Raw genomic sequence first — 19,410 nt, forward strand, 5'->3', positions numbered from 1 at the left:
AGAAAAAAGGAACAATTATTATATTAAATAACAGCTCATATTTAGTCTGTTATTGGTAGTAATGAGGAAGCTCCAGAAGCTTATATACCACCTGTTTCACACCCTGCTGAAGACAAGAAAAAACTTCCTTTTTATCCTCCTATGTTTAGGATCAGGCCTCATAATCCAGAGCTCTCCATGAATACCAACAGAATGAGAATATAAAATATTTTAAGTCTTCAGATAGCAAAACATTTTTCTCTATATTGTCTATTTATACCCCCTAAGCTGTGCACTACATAATTCCATGTCACTAATGCTGCCATGGTTTTTTCCTCAAGGGGATTACATTTCCACACTAATGATATTATCAGAAAATTTATCTATGCTCATCCAAGATGCTTTAATAATTTCCTGGATTAACAGCTGCTGAAGTCTGTCAAATGCAGCATCTTAAAGCTTGAGAACTTTTGGTGCAGGAGGCACCTGACACTATGACTGGCACAGTTTTGTGAAGTTTAATCATGAAAGAACTACAACCACCACATACTACCAAACCACTTCTGATCAATACTGACTTCTTAACGTGCACCAACATGTTTTAACCCCCATCACAAGGATGGTGGCAGCAGCTTGTACTGTTACTGCACATTTTGCTTCCTCCAAAAAATGAAATCTTGGGAAAAGCTTCTCCAAACAGTATGCCTAAAATTTACAAAACTGAGGTAAAAAACTACTCCCAGAAACCCAGAAAGCAAAACCAGACAAAGCAGATTGCACATCTTTAGAGAACAGGTGTTTTCCTTCCTGCTCTCCATACAAACATATTTATCCTGTGCTGAGGGTTCAGAGTATAGCAGGACCAGCTACAAGCCCAGGCTCCAGATACAGGAATAAAATCAGCCTAAACTGAATTGTGTATTCTGAAAATGCAAGGAAGTTTTTGTGACAGTATGTTTTCAAAATACTATAGTAAGGAGTATTTATGAGATAACTATAAATTATATGTCACTTAGAACCTACAGGAAAACTCCCACAGAGGCAGATCTCCTCTGAACCAAATGCATATTCTGCACTCAGGGTATATATCCTTATGTCTTCCTAATTTATAATTTTAATTCATCATAATATTATCTGTTTTAGAAACCTTCCTAGAGCGAAAGCTATGCACAGCTGGTGAATGAAATGTCATAAAACCCTTGCCCTATGAAAATAGCTGACAGAGTGGAATAGCTAATAATGCCCAAGGTGCCTGTGTGCCACCATTAACACTGAGCTTGTCCATTCTATTTCAACAAGTCATGCTTTTTAAAAAAGAATTTTAAAATGCCAGCAAGATAGTTGCTTGATGAGCCATAGGAAAAAAAAAGAAAGCACACCTCACTCCTCTGCATTGTTTCTATCACTATCATTTAAAATTACATAATAACAAACATCATTAAAATGTTGACAGTGGCATTCATTACTGATTAAGACAGAAAATGTTATTAAACAAGGAGAGATACTTTCAATAAATTGCAATTACCTGAACATTTTGCTATGATCATAAGCCACCTTCACTAAAAAGTGGTAAAATAATTCAGTTTGTTTCTATAGATTTCAAGTAACTCTTCCTGCCATGATGCTCCCAGTTAGGGCTCCCTTCAAAGGGTCAGAAATCTTTGTAGGGAGGTAATGCTCAGAGACAATTTGCTGATGCTAAAACATCCTGCTGGACTGCAGCTCAGTTTAGACTAAGGCTTGCAAGCAGGTTATAAGGCACCTATTTACATTTTCCTACCTGAAGATTTTACCAACAGGGAGCAATCCAGCTGCTGAGCTCCTTCAAGTCTCCTGTAGCCCATCAAAGGATATGCCCTGAGAAACTGCCACCTATGCACAGATATGCAGAATTGTAACAAATAGCCAGGAAAATAGTTAAGAATTCTTAGATATTTTGGATGGAATATTATTCCAACTGATTGTCTTGTTTCTATGCATTTCACGTTAGAGATTCAGTTTCATACTGTCACTCTGACAAAACAGAAAATGTTTAATAATTGCAATTTTCTCCTCCCACAACATTTTGTTGATTTAACCTTTGTTTAATGACACAGTTCCTGTGGAGGCACTCACACTTACACTGACTGCTGATTTGGATTTCATGCTGACTAAACAGCAGCCTATTACACACACAGGAAAATCCACAGCACTGCATGAATGGAGTTGGTAAAAACGGCTTCCTTGGGGCTGGAGACACACAACACAACTCTGTGTTGTAATAAACACATCATGTTGTTTCAGCAAGACAGGATGTGTGACACATCTCTGCTCAGCCATAGCATAAGCAACTTTCAAAACTGAGAAATTTGCTGGCACTACGACTGCAAGCACTGTGAGACACAACAGCTCTCTGACAACAAGCAGAGCAAAATTAATCTCTTGTAAAATGGGCATAAAATGCCACTTATGTGAGAACTAAGTTGTGGTAAAAGGTTAAACACTTGGCACGGCAGATGGGACGCTGCTATATCAGAGTAAAAATATCTTCCCTGGTCTTGTTTCATATGTCCAGGTACACCAGAAAGGGACAAGGAGGCAAGAGAGAGTTTAAACGGATGACCAGGTAAGATATAAAAAAACTGAATATTAAAAAACTAATATTTTAATACACACAAATGCTAAAATGCAATACCACCAGCATTTTATAGTAGAGTCACCAATAAAGTCAGCATAATGTACTGTATTTAAACAAGTGTGGGTTTTTACATAAGCATTTACCATTGCAAGCAGCTTTCTCTCCATCAGAAACACAGAGATCAAAGGCAGAGCAGCTACTCTGTGTGTCAGTAACACACAGTGCATGCACAGAAACCTACTGATAACTGCATTGGGAAAAAATCACTCTTAACCATTTGCCAGAGCTGAGGCAGCACACCTGATTAACCAAATATTGCAACCAGCATTAAGTTCTCTAGCATCAGTTCCTGCCAGTCTGATTAATGCACTTTGGCAGACTTAACATAGATTTTAATGCACTCATGTTTTTTTTAAAGTATATTTATACTAACAAGTGCAAAGAAAGTTGTGGCTTGGTATGTTTTTTAAGGATTCTTGCTTCACATACATGGGGCAAGCCTTGTTGGCAAATCTTGCTGAATGGAGGAAATATACAGATTTTACACCCTACCCTTGTGAAAAATAAGTAGAAATGTGTGCAGTAAATACAGCTGCCAGATATTGATCAGAGTTACAAGAGACTGAAGCCTATCAAAAGTTTTTATGCAGAAAAATTATCAAGTTCTACAATATTTTATTCTGCCCTGAAATATTTTGAGCAACATCTTCTAGTTTCCTGTTTCATTTAATCCTCACAGAAACCTCCACCTTTTTAAGGCTATCACACTAATCTACAGAGGAAACACCTTTTTTCCAAACCAATAAAGAGAGAAAAAAATTACTTTTAGGTTTTTAATACAAGAATTATTATAAAACATATATTTTTCTCTTCTTATACTGCCTGCTGGGATGTTTGTTTCTCCATCAGCCAAGTATCTAATAAAGATGATAGCCTCAATTCATACAATTTCATTAGAATTGCTGAAGTTTTGTATAAAGTTTGGTCAGACCTGCTCGTTCTATTAGTTACTCTTCCATTATTAAGGCAGTTTATATACAAGGGGGTCACAAAATCAATTTTAAGCAGAAAGATTCAGAGAAATAACTTTAAAGTCTGCTTACATAAAAACAAATCATGATGCAAGCCCATTGTTCCACCGCTAAATGTCAAGACAATTTCAGTTTGGAAGCTTCACCTCCTCAGTGTACCTGCAATTTCAAAGCCATTTCTACCTTTTCTGCCTAAGTTATATAATCTTTCTCTCCTGCTTACAGTGCATTTGCAGTTTCAGAATGGTCCAGCTTTCAATGCAAGCATTAACATTTCTTTAATGCAAATATAAACACAAGCAAAAGTGCAGAATTAGTGTTTTGGAATAAAGGGCAGCATACATACTTTTTTCCTCCAATTGTTCTCAAATGTCACAGCATTTTGAAAATCATTAAAAAATACAGAGTAGCAAACCCAGTGAAGGTAAAGTTGAAAACATCTGAAAGTTTACAGTAAAAGACTTATCTTTATTAATTTTCTTACCACAATCAGCACAAAAATTTTAGAATTCAGGATAGCAGTAACATATACTCAACCATTCATAGCCTGATATTCCATATTAACAAAAATGGCTTTTTTATAAAACTTCTCCAAAGTATTTGGAATAAAACCGGTTACTCTCCAAACTCAGCCACATCATGAGGAATCTCTGCCCATCAAGACCTTGTCCTTTGCCACAATGTTCCTTTTTTCCTCCTTTTGATTAAAAGAGAGGTGCATCAGGAAGCTGCAGTTCCCTGGAACTCAGATTTCACTGGGATCTGCAGTCCTGCTTGCTCCCAAGAGGAAAATAACAGTCTCCAGTAGAAATAGCTTGTAGCCGTTAACTGCTCTGCTTTGTGTCCCTACAGCCACATGAAGTCTTTACAACTTTTACTTTGAGAGAAGCAAAAATCGTAATTCAGGATGTATATTGTGAGCACTCATGGTAATGTCTTACACTTTTCCCTGTATGGTATTAGAATGAAAAAATAATCAGCAGATTATAAAAAAATTTAAGACAATTGTCAATGTTCATTTTTAAGGCATGAGAATTATCTGAAAAAATTCAAGACTTTAGGGCTGAAATACCTTGTCCTAAAACTGCTGTTAAAAAAAAAAAAAAAAACACCAACAAAACAAACAAAAAACCTGCCCCACGTTTCCCCACATTCCATTTGTCTTCTAATATGCCCTTGCCACAAAATATTTTCTTTTATGTTGAATCAGAGTTATTTGAAAGGAAACAAAGTAATACTTCTGTAAGACTGTAAATGCAACACTGTTTGCAGACACGAGAGACAGAAGTGTCTGTGCTTTCAGAAGACTGCAAGACTTCTTCATCCAGACGCCTCATTAGACATGCAATCATACTATTTAAGGCATTTTACTCATTAAAGTCATTAAACTACTAAACAGACAGTAAATAAATGACATGCTTGAAGGTAAACACTACCAGGAACAGTCAGCATGTACATGGTGCTATACTCTGGGTGTGCAAGCCTTGTTCATCTGCTACACAAAAATTGCCTCAGAAATTGTGAAAGAGAAAACTAATAATTGCTCACCATGACTCAAAAGATATGGCTCTGCAATGCATTTAACTCTGATTACATGTGGGTGTTTGCAGATCAGACAGGTGAGAGAGAGAATTAGACTAAATCAGTACTAAATTCAGCCTTCCTCTGACATAGACAAATACCATTTATTCCAGCATCAATTATATAGGACATGGCCTAGCAAGGAACCTGTGAGCACTGCACTGCAAATTGAACCCTGAATGGCAACACAGCTCTGTCTGCAAAGTATTTTTTAATCCTTCCATACCCAGAGCATTATGTTAAATAAGCCCTTCCCTTACTTTTACTATAAATCTCTCCAATTCCAGTTTTTACCACATTTGTTACTATGAAGCACACATAAATGCAGATTAACTCAACTAGTTCAAAGAACATCACCCTTTTAAGACAAACAGTTTATTTGTTGTCATCCTCTTAAGTTCAGACTTTTCTCAATCACATTGCCAAGATACATTCTCTTGTTATTTCAGCCACTAATAATTTACCCCTCGGACAAGTAAGAAACTCACTTGCAAGCCTCAGGACAGCAAACCAGAGCAGCTAAACTCATGAATACCTGATCCAGTTGAAACTTTGCTTCATGTTGGTGAGACAGCTGGTCTGCTGTGAGCACCCCTTATTACAGCAATCACAATTATTTCACTCATTCCAGAGCACCTGTGCTGCTGCAGTGTCCAGCTGTTCTCTCTCCTGCTGTATTTACACTGCAGACTTCTGGGGCTGCAATTGTCTTTTCATTGCCCACATGTAACTATACACAATTGATCTCTGAGATCTTCTAAAACTAAGTAAAAATTACTCAATAAAAAGCACACAGTGTGAAAGGCTTTCATTGTCTCTCAGATTTCTTGCCAGTATTGTTGTTTATATTACAGAAATTATAAAAACACTAGACTTCTTAGCCCAGTGGATAAATAAATTACTTTAGCTTGTGTCAAGAGGAGTTATGCCCTTCCAGTCCTTTTATTTTCAAAAGTAAAAACAGATTGTAATTGGGAAACAGAAGTGGAGTCCAGAGAAAGCCCAGAGTTTGAATTTTGACTTTAAAAAAAATTCTGAAAATGCAAAAATTAAATACTTCACATTTCCAGGACACTATACCATTACTGAATTAATAATCTCCTGGGTAAAAATAGGAAACAAAATCCAAGTCTGTATAGGGGTAAAAGACAGCAACCCTGGGTAAAAGACAGCAACCCCTATGTTTAGCTTGATCTTTTCTGTTAAAACTGCTTTTGTTTGCTGACAGAGCTCTTGATATTCTCAAAGGACAAGAAAACAGTCTACAGTGTGCTTTGTGTCAGCAATATGGGAAGAGCTTCTCCTTTCGCTCTCTTGGATTATCAGAGGCATTTTACTTTGTCACCTTACCAAAGGTGACACTGGCAGGTGAAATCTGCAGAGCTCTCAGGCAGCGGCCGCTGAGCTCAGCAGCAGCACCAGCCCTGCCACAGGGGATGGAACATTTGGGAGGGACCTGGCAGCTGAAGGAGGGCAGGCAGAGACCAGAGTCACCCAGCAGAAGCAGCACAGCAGTTTTAATGCCCAGCTAAAATCCCATCCTTCTGTTTTCCAGGCTCAGCTCCCTCCCAAGCCACGGGCCACCAGCCCAGCCCCAAGGATGCAGTGCCCACAACCACAGCAGCTGCCCAGGTCCACCCATCCCCAGAGGTTTGCAACGGGAAACACAAGAAGCTCTTTGAGGATTTGCCTTTAAAAACAAGCAAACAAAAACCCTCAGGGGAGTAACAAACAAACAAGTTGTGCTAAGGAAAACAATTTGTCTGACAAACTCCAGCCTTTGTAAGGGAAAAGAAACTCGATTTACAGTTTCAAAAGCAAAAGTATTTCAGCTTGCGTGTACAAACACTTTATGATGTAAACTTAACTTTCTTCATTAGATCAGTGACTTCCAGTGCACAGGATGGTCTCTCAATGTCACAAATTGAGGCTTCAAATGTGCAATTTTGCAATTGTGATGATGCTTTTAATGCAAAATTATTATATTTAATTGCTATTTTATTTCTATTCAGTTCTAATGTTCAGCAAGGAAACATTTCTATAGATACAGCAACATTTTATAACTCCAGATGTAGATCTGAATCATTGACTGAACCTCAGAACACCAGACACTGATTCCAACAGCTGAAACAGTGTGAATAAAAGCAAAAGCTGCATCCTATGCATTCCTATAAACCTCTTAAGAAAATACACCCCTAAAAAGACTTGCCTTTGCATCTTCGCTTGAAAAAGAAACGCTTAGTGTTTTGATTCTACTGACTGAGATCATCTCCCAAAACCAGTTGTGACTTTCACAAAAAGAGCCTTCTACAACCTATGTGAAGGTAAAGGGATTGTATTTTCCATTTCAAAAAACATGCACAAGTAATCCAAGAATGTAGAAGTGGCCAAAAAATGTCTCTGTGCTCTTCTGATCCAACACTCAACATGCAACCTGACAGTGATTTGTTTTCTGGGTTCTGTCAAGGAGATTTGTGCTGATCGGACTGCAGAAAATGCAACCTGAAACTGTTATACTTGTACAACACCACAGGAAATGTCAACAAAGGCTCTTTGGCAAGTATTGCTGCTCTCAAGGTACTTTTTGTGCAAAGTAGAGGTTTAGAGATTTCCATCCCACTGACAAACTGACAGAGAAAATCAACTACAGCAATTTTATTATCTAAACTAAAGCAGAAATCTCTGTGTTAATGAGATACATTTGGGAGCTCAGGGTCAAACCCTATGATGGTTAACACAGTGAAAAGATATGAAACATCACAAAGCACTTGAGGGGAGTTCCTCACAACATTAATTTTTAGCCTGGCAGAATAATACTCATTATAAGATCCCACAGATGAAAACTAATGTACTGTGAATTTTATACCACTTCATTATAATTCAAATTACTTTTTCTTCCTTCTTACATTTTCATTGTTTGATAAACTAAAATACCTCCTTTTATAAAACATAGGAAGAGTGGCAAATGTTCATCAAATAGCATATTAAATAAGCAATATTCCTCAGCTAGATATGGCTGAACATTATTGAACTGTGTTCTGTCACAAAATTGTCATTTCATATCAAAATATGACTTAAACAGAAAAGAAAAAAATCAAAAGGCAAGCATTAAGGGGAAGTAAAATCAAATCTTTTGCATTAGTCATACACCATTTTAAAAACCTTACAGTGGTTTGGGTTGGAGAGGACCTTTAGGATAATCTGTTCCAGCCCCACTGCCATGGGCAGGGACAGCTTCCAGTATCCCAGGCTATTCCAAGCCCCAGTGTCCAGCCTGGCCTGGAGCACCTCAGGAATGGGGCATTCCCAGCTTCTCTGGGCAGCCTGGGCCAGGGGTCCCCACCCTCACAGCAAAGGATTTCCTCCCATTAAAAACTGATCTTTATGGAAACCTTTTCAAAGACACGCTCCAGCTTAAGAGGATTTGAAAATAAATGTTATGTCCTACCTATGAAATAAGCACATTAAGTTCCTTATGTCACACCAAAGATTTTTGTAAGCCCCTAGTAAATAATTAGCCCAATTTACACAAAGTTTTGCATTTTACACAGATTCACAGACTTTGATGGGATCAAGCACTTTTGGACACTCAATAATTTCTCCGTACCTCCCTTATTTTCATTATAAAAAGTCAGTTTTGCTGCTATTCACAAACTAAAGATATATTTGAAGTACTGGTGTCTTTTCTCTTGAGACCCTAGTCCCAATGTAGGCTGCAGGCTACCACAAAAAAAGATTTAGTTATTTTACAATAATAAAATCAGTTTGACAAACTATTTTGCAATGCTACTTTGCACAATCTCAAGATTTCACTGTCTCATGACATTTTCTCAGAAGAATTTAAAATGTCTGGAGTTTCTTGGAGTGCTACTGCAGCAAAAAGTGTTTTATTATGACCAAAACTATTTGTGTATCACAGCACAGAATGGCTATTTCCTTTAATCTCTCAACTTAAAATCCTTCATATGCTATTACTTTCTGCTTTACAGGAAGCTCTAGGATTTTCTGCACAAAAATAATGACTTTCATACCTTTCAGCTGCACACAGTAAGTTTTTCCCTTGCTTTTCAGAAAGTGGCTCGGAGCCATAAATATAAAATAAAATGAAACAAAATATACAAAATGAAACAAAATATAATATCCCACTATGTGGGATATAATAAACTAATAAACTCTGTGTTTATTTCCACAAAGATTTTAAGTAGGTCAAAGCCTTTGAAGAGACCACTAGCAACTCAGTTTTCTTCCAGCTTTAGAGTCTCTCTGCTTATCTATCAAAGGTTCTGCCCTGGCTCCTGGTCTGCAGAACCAGATCCAGCATTTTAAAATGATTTTCAGTGCTTCCTCAGAGGTTTGCAGTTCAGCACTCCCTCTGCATGTTTCAAATTTGCCTCCAAATTCCAGGGGCTCCAACCAGCGCTCTGTCCCCAGCTCTGCACTCCAGCATCAAGGGCCAATGGTCCCTGCTGTGCCAGCAGGGTGGGTCCCCTCCCAGCACAAGTGATCCTCCTGAGAGCTGGGAGTCAGATCCTGGACACAGGAGAGGGCTCCTTGTAGGAAAGCCAGGGGCTAAAAGCAGCTCTGCTTCCCTCACTTGCCAGGAGGTGACTGGAGGCACCAGATGGTTCCAGCAAAGAGCTGCAGGTCTCCAGCACAGCCAAAGATAATGCTGAGGGACCACTTCCCTTTAGTGAAATTGATAAAGGGATGATTAAGCTGTCAGAATACATCAGAGCCCCTTCTTAACCATCCAGATTGAGAACATTTCAGTGATTTTGGAACTCTGACTTAGTAGCACTGCTGTTCTGGAGAGCTGGGGGTCAAACACGCTGTAAATTGATGCCCCTGTTGTGGCTGACACATTTGGGGGAGGGAGGATGTTTGCCTCAAATTTCTGAATGAAAATAAGGAGCAGAACATGCAATACAGGGGAAAGGCGCTCTGCAAAGATAGTTAAAGAGGCTCTGAGGCAGGAATTATCCAGGAGGAGAACAAAAGCCCAGGGCAGAGGAAAGCATGGGGAGAAAGGAAGAGCCCAGGAAGGAAGCAAAGCCTGGGCAGGTGCCTGCTCTTTGTGCCTGCCCTGCAAACACCTTGGTCACTCTGCCCCCGTGTTCCCCTGATTCCTCCTTCCTACAGCTGACTAGAAACACACTGACCCTGGAAAGAGCATGGTCTGTGCCCTGCCTTGGCAGTCTCTGCTCGTGGGGGACAAAGAACACATGGAGAAAACACCGAAGCTCCAGTGCCTGCGTGTCCAGTGGTGAAGCTCCCTGGGCTGCTGCACCTTCTGTCAGAAACAAGCAGCAAAGGGGCATTTCTGAGAGCATCATCCTCTATAAACTCCTTTTTTCAGAACTTCCTTTTCCTGCAAGTTCTTAAAAATTTCTTTGTTTCAATGGAAATGCCTGCCAATGACACAAAACCCTTTAAAATATGCTGACCGTGTCATGATCTTCATTTGCATATTAATAGATATCTCTCTCTCTCTCTCAAGGGATTAATTGCCTTCCCAATAGAATCCTGCAATCCCATTTATTCAGGTTTATTCTGGGTCTGGGGGTGGGGATGGACCCTGCATTGACTGCAATTTTACTGTTTCACAATTTGGAATTTCTCTTCATTTACCTTTTCTGAGAAATTTTCAGTAATCATGGGCAGCATGAAATAGAGCTAGACCTTTTAAACCAAGCTTATCCAATTCAACACTGGTTTATATTCTGCAATTATTCAATTTCTGATTTTTAAATAGGAGGGCAAATTAAAACGTTTGACTATAGAATTCTACAAAGTGGATAAATAGCACATTAAAAAGGAATTGATATACAATATTATAACTGTGAAAGCTAGAAACTTGAGTGCAGTGATTATCTAGAATTCCTTCCTTTGCAAAAAGGGAATTTTATTAAGAAAATACAATGCTAGGTTATTCTTTCACACAGGCTACTCTCAACACATGTTGAATGAGGCCAAATGTCTGTAGTCTCTTCTACAGCCAGTAAGAAAAATATTTTAAAGCACCCTCACAACATTCTGTGACTGGATTTACCTAAAAATGCAATAAAATTCATTTTTATCAGATATCTGGCAATCATGGAACTTACATATTAAACCATCATGAAACTTAAACACTTTCAACTGAAAAAAATAATCTAACTTACCCAGCATTCATGTGACTAGAGCTCAACAGGAAATCTGACAAAGGGAACAGGGAATTTCTAATTTATTGCAGTGACCTGCAATACAAGAATGCACTTTACAGATTCCAGATTCAAAAAAACAACCTCTCCCAGTGATTACCTATTTAACTTTTCCCCTAAAATGGATAAATAAGGTGAGGGGGACAGAGTAAAGCCCTATTTCAGAGTAGACACTAAAACCTTTTCTATTGTATTTACCTGAGAGATATTCCAAAATTCTTTGGAAAATATGTATTCATTTCTGTTTACAATCTTTTTTTCCCCAAAGCATTTTCCCCACTCAGTCTTCTGCTTCATCCTTTCTGTAAATAGATTTTATACAACTTGAAACACTTTTCAAAAGGTGCAGGAGGAATTTCTTGAACGCTGTACTTGGCACAGCTGGGAATACACTGTCTTTAATGACATTCATTTCAGTGCTTTTTGAGCCCAAGGATATGCAGAAAATAATAGCAGAAAGTAGTTTTATAAAACATCACCACAGTAATTACCATATCTTTTTTTTGCACTACTGCTGTTCCAAAGCTTCTGTCTCTGCTACTTAGTGCATTTCAGAGGAAGCTGATAGATATAATAAATTCTCTCCTTTTGCTGTTCTGATGTTATCAGTGATCAACTTTGACAGACATAATAACAAAAACCTAAGATTTTAATCAGCTAATAAGAAAAGCTCAGTTGCGATGCACTTTGTGTTTTTCTCAGATAGAACAGGGCAAAACTATTGAAGGGGATAAGAGAAATAAGTACACAAAGAGAACATTATTCAAGATTCTAAATATAATTCCAGCAGGCTCCATGGAAGGCTTTACAGGACTTCCCATTTAGACCAAAGTTGTCCTTTTGGATGAAGGGCCAAAGACAAAATTGTGGATGAAGGGCCAAAATTGTGGATGAAGGGCCAAAGACACCTTGACAGCTTTTCAGGAAAAGAAGGCTTGCTTCTCCCATGTGGGAAAATCAGGTCAAGTCAGGTATCTTAAACATAATCCTCTTTGAGAGTAAAAGGGTGCAAAATGCTTTCTTTAAACACTAACAACTACTAATCCTTGCCTTAAAAAAAACTATTTTCTCCACCAAGCAAACTGTGTAAAAAGGAATGTGATGAGATCAAGTTATATAACCAGGTGGTTAGGATAGTTCTACGTGATATTGAGAGCCTATTTCTGCTAATACATCTATATAGCAGTTGCAGGTTTGTGTACTGTGCAAATCTGATCATCAGAACTATTGATTCTGTGCCTGATTTCTAAATTGCCCAAATCACCCCTGATTTCCCTAATGGGAGGAGTCTGCATGTGGTCCAGTCACCTGGGTTGGAAGGGGACTGTGTGCTCACACCAGATTAAGCGGATTAAAAAGAAGGTAATGGCTAAAGAAAATATTTGGCTAACACTTCATTATGTGTGATACAACAGAACACTCTGAACAGGATCCAGTCTTGGTGTTTTAGCCCTAGAAATTAGTTTTATATACTGATGAATCTGAAAATTTTCTTAAACAAACTCTTTAAGGAAATAAGACAAATATACAGAAAATATGTTCACTGTAAAGCACTACAAAAGATCACTTACTTACAACAGGTGTGACCCATACTACAAATACTGTGTTGGGCTATTTCCCTTGGTAAGAATGTATATAAATTGCATGAAGAGACTGCAAGCCAAATTCATACAACCCTTTTGGTTTTACCACAATTATTGCTTTAGTGAAGCTTCAGAAAGGCTTGACGCTTCTGATCAAAAAGGGATTGTAAATCCTATTAAAATGGATTAAGGAAAACATTGCACGTTGCTAAAAATATCAAGCACAATTTAAGAAGATATTCAAATGCTACCATTGCATCACACTGATAAGATTTCAGCAAAATGTAAGTTAAAATGGAAAAAAAAAAAGGCAGTTGTGTTTCTACTAGAACATATTTTGCATGGACATCATAATATTTTTTATATATCCTGCTGTCCCTACAAGCCTCCTTGCAGGTAAGTGTTTTAACCCCAGCAGCTTCTTTCTGCAGGTTTCAACCTGTTCCACTATAACCCTTCAAAGAGATGTCTGATGTTAAAGGTCCCCCCGCACTGGCACAGGGACCCACTGCTGTCTGGCACTGTGCAGGAACTGCAGGTACAGCCAATTTCACACAGGGGCCACTGATCAGCTGGGAACAGCTGAGCACACTGAGGCAAGCTGAGAAGCCTGAGATGAATCTTCCTAAAAAGATTGAGGGTTTTCTGTTTGTTTTTTTCCTTTGCTTTTTTGTATTTACATAGAAATGAAAACATGCAATTAATAAACCCCAAAGGCAATTTTATAATAGCTTCATTTTGTTGAAATCAGTTCAAGACATAGTAGGAAAGGTCTGGTCTCTTCTTATTTCATGTGCCTGTTCTTCTTGATAGGCTGTGCATGTTTTCCACGAATATTCTCATCTGTATTAAACTCCAGGGCACTTGATTTGTCATGCTAGAGTGAGCTCTGTTTCTATAGTACAATTTTTTTTTTCAGATATCTCAGATTTTTAGAGTTTAGGTGGATCCACAACCTGTTTAATACTGTAATGTGTTCAGATTCCCAGAATACAGATGCTCTTATAGAGCTGACAAGGCTTGCCAGTAGGTTTTTTAGGACCAAGCACAGACCTTTGTAGTGACTGCAGCCTTCCAATTCCCTCAGTCAGCTCCTAATCAGTTTGGTCACTTTAAACATTTCTGCTGAGGCCAATGAGACTGTTTATGTTCAGAAAATTGTGCATTTCCACAACTGTTTATGAAACAGGATTTAATGCACAGCAGTCCAAATTTTCCTCTCATTGAAGAGAGGAAGCATTCCAAACGCATCCAGAGATTTGTTTACACTGGAACTTTGACATATTAAATTAAATTAATCGAGATCACAGAATATATGATACATGCAGTTTATTTCATTGACATATACTTTATACTTAGCCAAAAACACAAATCAGCCCTTAAAAATAGCCAAAGGCAGGCTTTGCCACCCTACAAAAATACACTAAAAGATGCAGCTAAAGATGAAAGTCATGAAACAGTGAGTTAGCAGAGTCACAGCCAGGCTGCCCTCAGACCTACTGCCAACCACCCTGCCTGATGCTGGTTCCAAACTTGTGCCTGAACATCAGATAGGGGAAAACTCGTTGTTTGCCAATGCTAAACAGTGCCCACAATCCAGTAGCACTTGCTTAGAAGTTTGAGGCATTGGGGACTCAGAGTAATAGACAATCCAGGGCAATTTTTCCCTGCAACAGCCAGCAGAAGCCACCACTGAAGCAGAACTGTGTCCAACCCACCTCCTGCTTAAACACCTTTTTTACCTGACACAGGAGAGGCAGAAGCAGGGCATTTGTTTCCCAAGGAAGGGCCCCACATGAAGAGGACAAGGTTTTGCCACATGGACTGCAAGGGAAGCAGGAAGCTCATTCCTTCCTTAGGAAATGATGAATGGAGCACCAGGGAGACAAAGAGCTGCCTGTGCTCCCAGCAGCCTCCACCATGCCCTGTACAGCAGCCAGTGGGCACCAACCTGCAAGCACCCAAGGGATGCTTGTGATTTTGGTGACTCTGTAAGGCTATTATCTGCCTGAGACAGTCTCCTACAAGCAGGTAGAAATCACCAGATTAGGAAAAAAAATTAATTATCTAGCAAGATAATTTGAAATTTTCATAAAATTGGTTTTATGCTGCTCTACAGGTGAAACAGCCTTGGAAAAGTGTTTTTTGAAAATACCCAGCTCCATTCATCTCCAAATCATTTCTGTGCTAACACTGTTACAAACAGGATGCTTCTAAAGCCAATTTTTCCCTTGGATTTGGGAAACACTGAGTGCTAAGTGCTAATTCCTGCAGTCAGCTCGTGGAATAACAGCTGGATTTGGGCTGCTGCTGCTCAGCTCCAGGAGCTCCTGAGTTCATCTGAGACTCCTGAGCTGTGAGAAAACAACCCCAGCCCTGAGCACAGGCACAGGGAAAAGGAAAATTCTGTTATCATCTGCAGACAGGCTCTTATCAGCACTGCCATTAGAGCACAGTAAAGGGCTACCAATGATAAAATTAGCAGTAATGAATTTTAAATGCGTTATTGATGTACTCAGAGGGGGGGAGCTGGGCGTGTAAAGATGTTAACCCTTTGGGGCAAACAGGATTCCACTACACTATGACAATTTTTCCATTTAAAATACTTGTTAGTTCGTTGGTAGTCATTAACACCTGTGTTTCCAAACACACACCATGCTGGGTGCCTGCAACATCTCGTTAAATCTAAGAAAGCTGAGAAAAATCAGCATCTCATGTGTGATCCTCAGTATCTCGCTGCACACAGCTCCTGGGTTTTGGTCTTTTGGGGTTGTTGATTGGTTAAGTCAAGTTTGTTTTATTTGGGGGGTTGGTTTTTAGCGTGTCGTGGGTTTTTCTGGTTGGTTTTTTCAAGCTAGAGACAAGCTATCCAACTTCTTGCAGATATTTCTGTTATTCTCAGCCACAAAAGTTTCATTTGTCCTCTTTCAAACAAATGGCACATGGAGTCACTTCTTGTCTTGGCAACTGGGCTTCTGCTAAAGCACAAGTTAATCATGGACAATAAATCACCATTTGTCTGAACCTGTAAATATTGATGGCTGTTTAGTTTACAAACCTCACTGTAAGTATTCCTTGGTGGTGTTTTGAATCATCATGCCCTCTGGGTTCGTTGCTTCACCATTTAGTTTTAAAATAATTTTCCAGATAATGTAACTTTTAAACATTTGAGTTTTCCCTCTAGATAAATCATTACTCTAATTGTTTATCACAAAACTGCAGGCTGCCAGTGGATTAGGAGAAAACAAAGGGGCCATATTTAATTCCACTCAAAGGGGAAAAATTTCTACAGAAAGTTACATTTAACTTTTCCTCATAGGATTAAAACTTAAACAGAAGGAATGGGGACATTTTCAAAACTAATTTTTATGGCAAAATACAAATTCTAATAAAAAAATAGTGAAATATAACTAATTCTCTTGAAGTACAGTATGGATTCCAAACTGGCTTATGCTCAGAATATTTAACTTATAACAGGATTTTTTCAGCTTTTTCCTACAGCTAATTGCAGAGTGAAACTCTAGAAATCATTTGAACTCATAGCTTTTATGAAATGAATTAAATTATACCAATAAAATCATAAAGACAGTGATTTTTACTGTGTCAGGGTGCACAAAACTGTTGTTAGAGAAAGAAAGGCCACAAACCAAGGAAATTATACAGCCCCAAACCCCTTTTAATTTTTTTCCAGTAAATTAGGCACATCTGGCATGAAATTCAGATGGGGCAATAGTATTCAACTGCATTTTTTATACTGCAGCAACATTTTAATACGCCTCCTTCAAAGGTCAGCATCAGAAATTCTTAAGCTGACACTTATTTCACTACTAGCACCCACACCAGCCCCACAATTACATCTGCCCTGAAAATAGAAATTAAGAAATTGCATGTAAAAGCTGGCACAGGATCTCAGGCTTTGATACCTAACAAGCAGTGTTAGGGATGATAAATAGGCCATCACACCATCTGAAACTGAAATCCTGTGCTCTACCCATTACAGTGCTTTCAGGTTTTTTACTAACACTAATTACTACCTACCAGCCCCAACTTTTAACCCTGGCTGGCTGAATTTGCTTTTCAGGAGTGATATGAAATGCTTCCTAGAGCCTTGCAGGTATTTTCTTCTCTGTTGTATATTAGCTCAGGGTTTACAACTATTCTTTTGAATGACATCTGAAATTCAAGTCCCTGCATTTGTGAAAAGATCGCAGGGAACAAAAAAAAATTGAACAGGTCAAGTGATGTGAATATGCATGGACAAATCATAATCTGTTCTTCTCCTGTTCCTTTGGTAATTGGGTAGAGGAGAAACATAAATCATTGCTGAGCATGTCCTCAGCCAGCTCCTCTTGCCTCACACATCCAACAGCACTCTGAAGAAATGTGCACACAAGATTTGGCCTGGCCACACTGGGGCTGCTTCCTTTAACTCATCAGTTTACAGGGGGAAAAGCCAAACAGACAGAATTTGGACCTATGTAGAAATTTATCTTAAAGTTGAATTAATTTAAATTAAAGCTGCCTTTTTTCCAGTTTTCCTCACAGATTTAAGTGCTAAGCATTTTGCACTTTACCCTTTTAATGGAACAAAATGCATATATTAATATTACTTAACAAAAGCTTTCCTGAAACAAATGTAGAGCTTAGATTTGGCCTGAATTGTCCATTCTCCTTTTACAGAAGAATAAGCTTTCCAGAAAAAAAATAACAAACCAAACGAACTACAGTTCTCATAATGCTTTATAAATAGAGGAAAATGAAACAATTCAAAAAACACTAGTCAGTAAAAGGTAGCACAGAATAGTATTTCATTTTTCTTGCTGAATCCAACAGAGAAGAATGGGTGAGAGAAATTTAATCTGCTGCAAGAAAGAAGAAATGGTAACAGCTTTCTAAAATATCCCAGTTGATAAGAAAGTTGTCTGGTTCTTAATTTGTCAAGTAAGACTTACAAAAAATACACGACGGCAGGAGTACATTATCCCTAAAATTTCCTAAGCAAACTTTCCACACCTTCCACAAATTCACTGTTTCCTCCTCCAGTCAGAAATATGGTGAGTGGGATCTGGGCACATATTACAGAACAGTCTGAATGTGTTTCCAGCATTTCTCCATTCACACCTCTCAGTTGAACAAGGTATTTCATGAGGCACACACAAAGCATGGAGAAAATCTTCCTGGAAATAACTCTCCCAAAACCAAGTACATCTCCACATCTAAGAATGGCTGCATTTTACAGCACATTCAAATGTGATGCCCAAACAACTACCAACTCGGGAGCTTTGCTATCCCAACTGAGTGAAAAAACAATAGAGAAAATTTATCAAAATAAATATGAACTGCTCCAAAGATGCTCCAGTTGGAATAAATAAGCAGGCATTGTCTCTGGGAAAAATGCAGAATGAGATTTTAACACATAATTGCCAGCACAGCTTTAAAACTGGCGCAGAAGCACTCTCATGGCATGGGAAATATATTTTGAATGCTAAATAAAAACTGACAAAAGATGTATATGCCTGCATTGTCAGTGTGTTCCTTGCTGCCAAAAACCAGTCTGTTGTCAAATAGATTATGTTCATTTGGCCTTTGGGAATGGCAACATCTTAGAATTTCAATTTCAAAATATAATTAGAAAAAGAAAAAAGAACTCCACAAACATTAAAATGGCTGGAGGAGGAATTCCTTGTATAGAATACTTAATTCAGGTTCAGATTTTTTTATTTGGTGTTTTACTGGAAACCAATAAAGCAGTTAGAGATTGGAGCATACATACTGCTATCCCAGTAGTGCACAGACCTGCTTTCCTCAGAAACGCAAATATTTCCAATAGAAAAGAGGGCAATCATTGTGCAAGTCAGAGCACAAGCTAAAATACCCAACTTTAGCCACAAATTCACTCAGTTGAGGATAGCCACATATCATGGAACATATTTCCACTCAAGTATTTAGGTAATATTAGAAAGTGAAGTGTGATGGTTAAATAATAATAATAATAATAATAAAAAGTTTTCCATACATACTCTGCTTTTCAATTTCTCCATCTAGGTGACAACAGGACTACAAGGAATGTTATCTGACAATGCACTAATGTTTACCTCAGAAAGCAGAGGAAAATGTTGAAATACATTAAAAAAAAAAAAACAAACAAAAAACTAACAGATGGCTTTAAGTGAATAACAGAATCACTTAACCAAACATTTTATTTCCTGTATCTTGAATAATTAACAAAAAAAGTGTTTACCAACAATTATATAACAGCTTTTATAGTAACACAAGGAGGAGAAAAACATTTAGCACTAAGTCTCATAAATAATTCAAAAGGTCTAATTTACCATAATCATGTCTGGCATTTATCTTCAGTAAATAATGTATTAGGCATATACTGTGCACTCTTTCCTGCAGTAGCTACTAGAGAGCAT

The 19,410-nt window shown here is 38.2% G+C and overlaps 1 protein-coding gene across 4 annotated transcripts in view; it reads right to left on the reverse strand.

The window, feature by feature from the left end:
• CACNA2D3 (calcium voltage-gated channel auxiliary subunit alpha2delta 3) overlaps nucleotides 1-19,410 on the reverse strand; it is a 394,439-nt gene that overhangs the window by 338,812 nt on the left and 36,217 nt on the right. The window contains exon 1 of one of the 4 annotated variants that reach the window (XM_038149690.1): nucleotides 1,760-2,376. The exons of the other annotated variants lie outside the window; for them this stretch is intronic. The gene's annotated coding sequence lies outside the window, so the exon portion shown is untranslated. Of the gene's footprint in view, nucleotides 1-1,759; nucleotides 2,377-19,410 lie in introns of those variants that run through there. 4 annotated transcript variants of the gene reach the window in all.

The sequence above is a fragment of the Motacilla alba genome, chromosome 12 (genome assembly GCF_015832195.1).
Source record: "Motacilla alba alba isolate MOTALB_02 chromosome 12, Motacilla_alba_V1.0_pri, whole genome shotgun sequence".
NCBI classification, from domain to species: domain Eukaryota; kingdom Metazoa; phylum Chordata; class Aves; order Passeriformes; family Motacillidae; genus Motacilla; species Motacilla alba.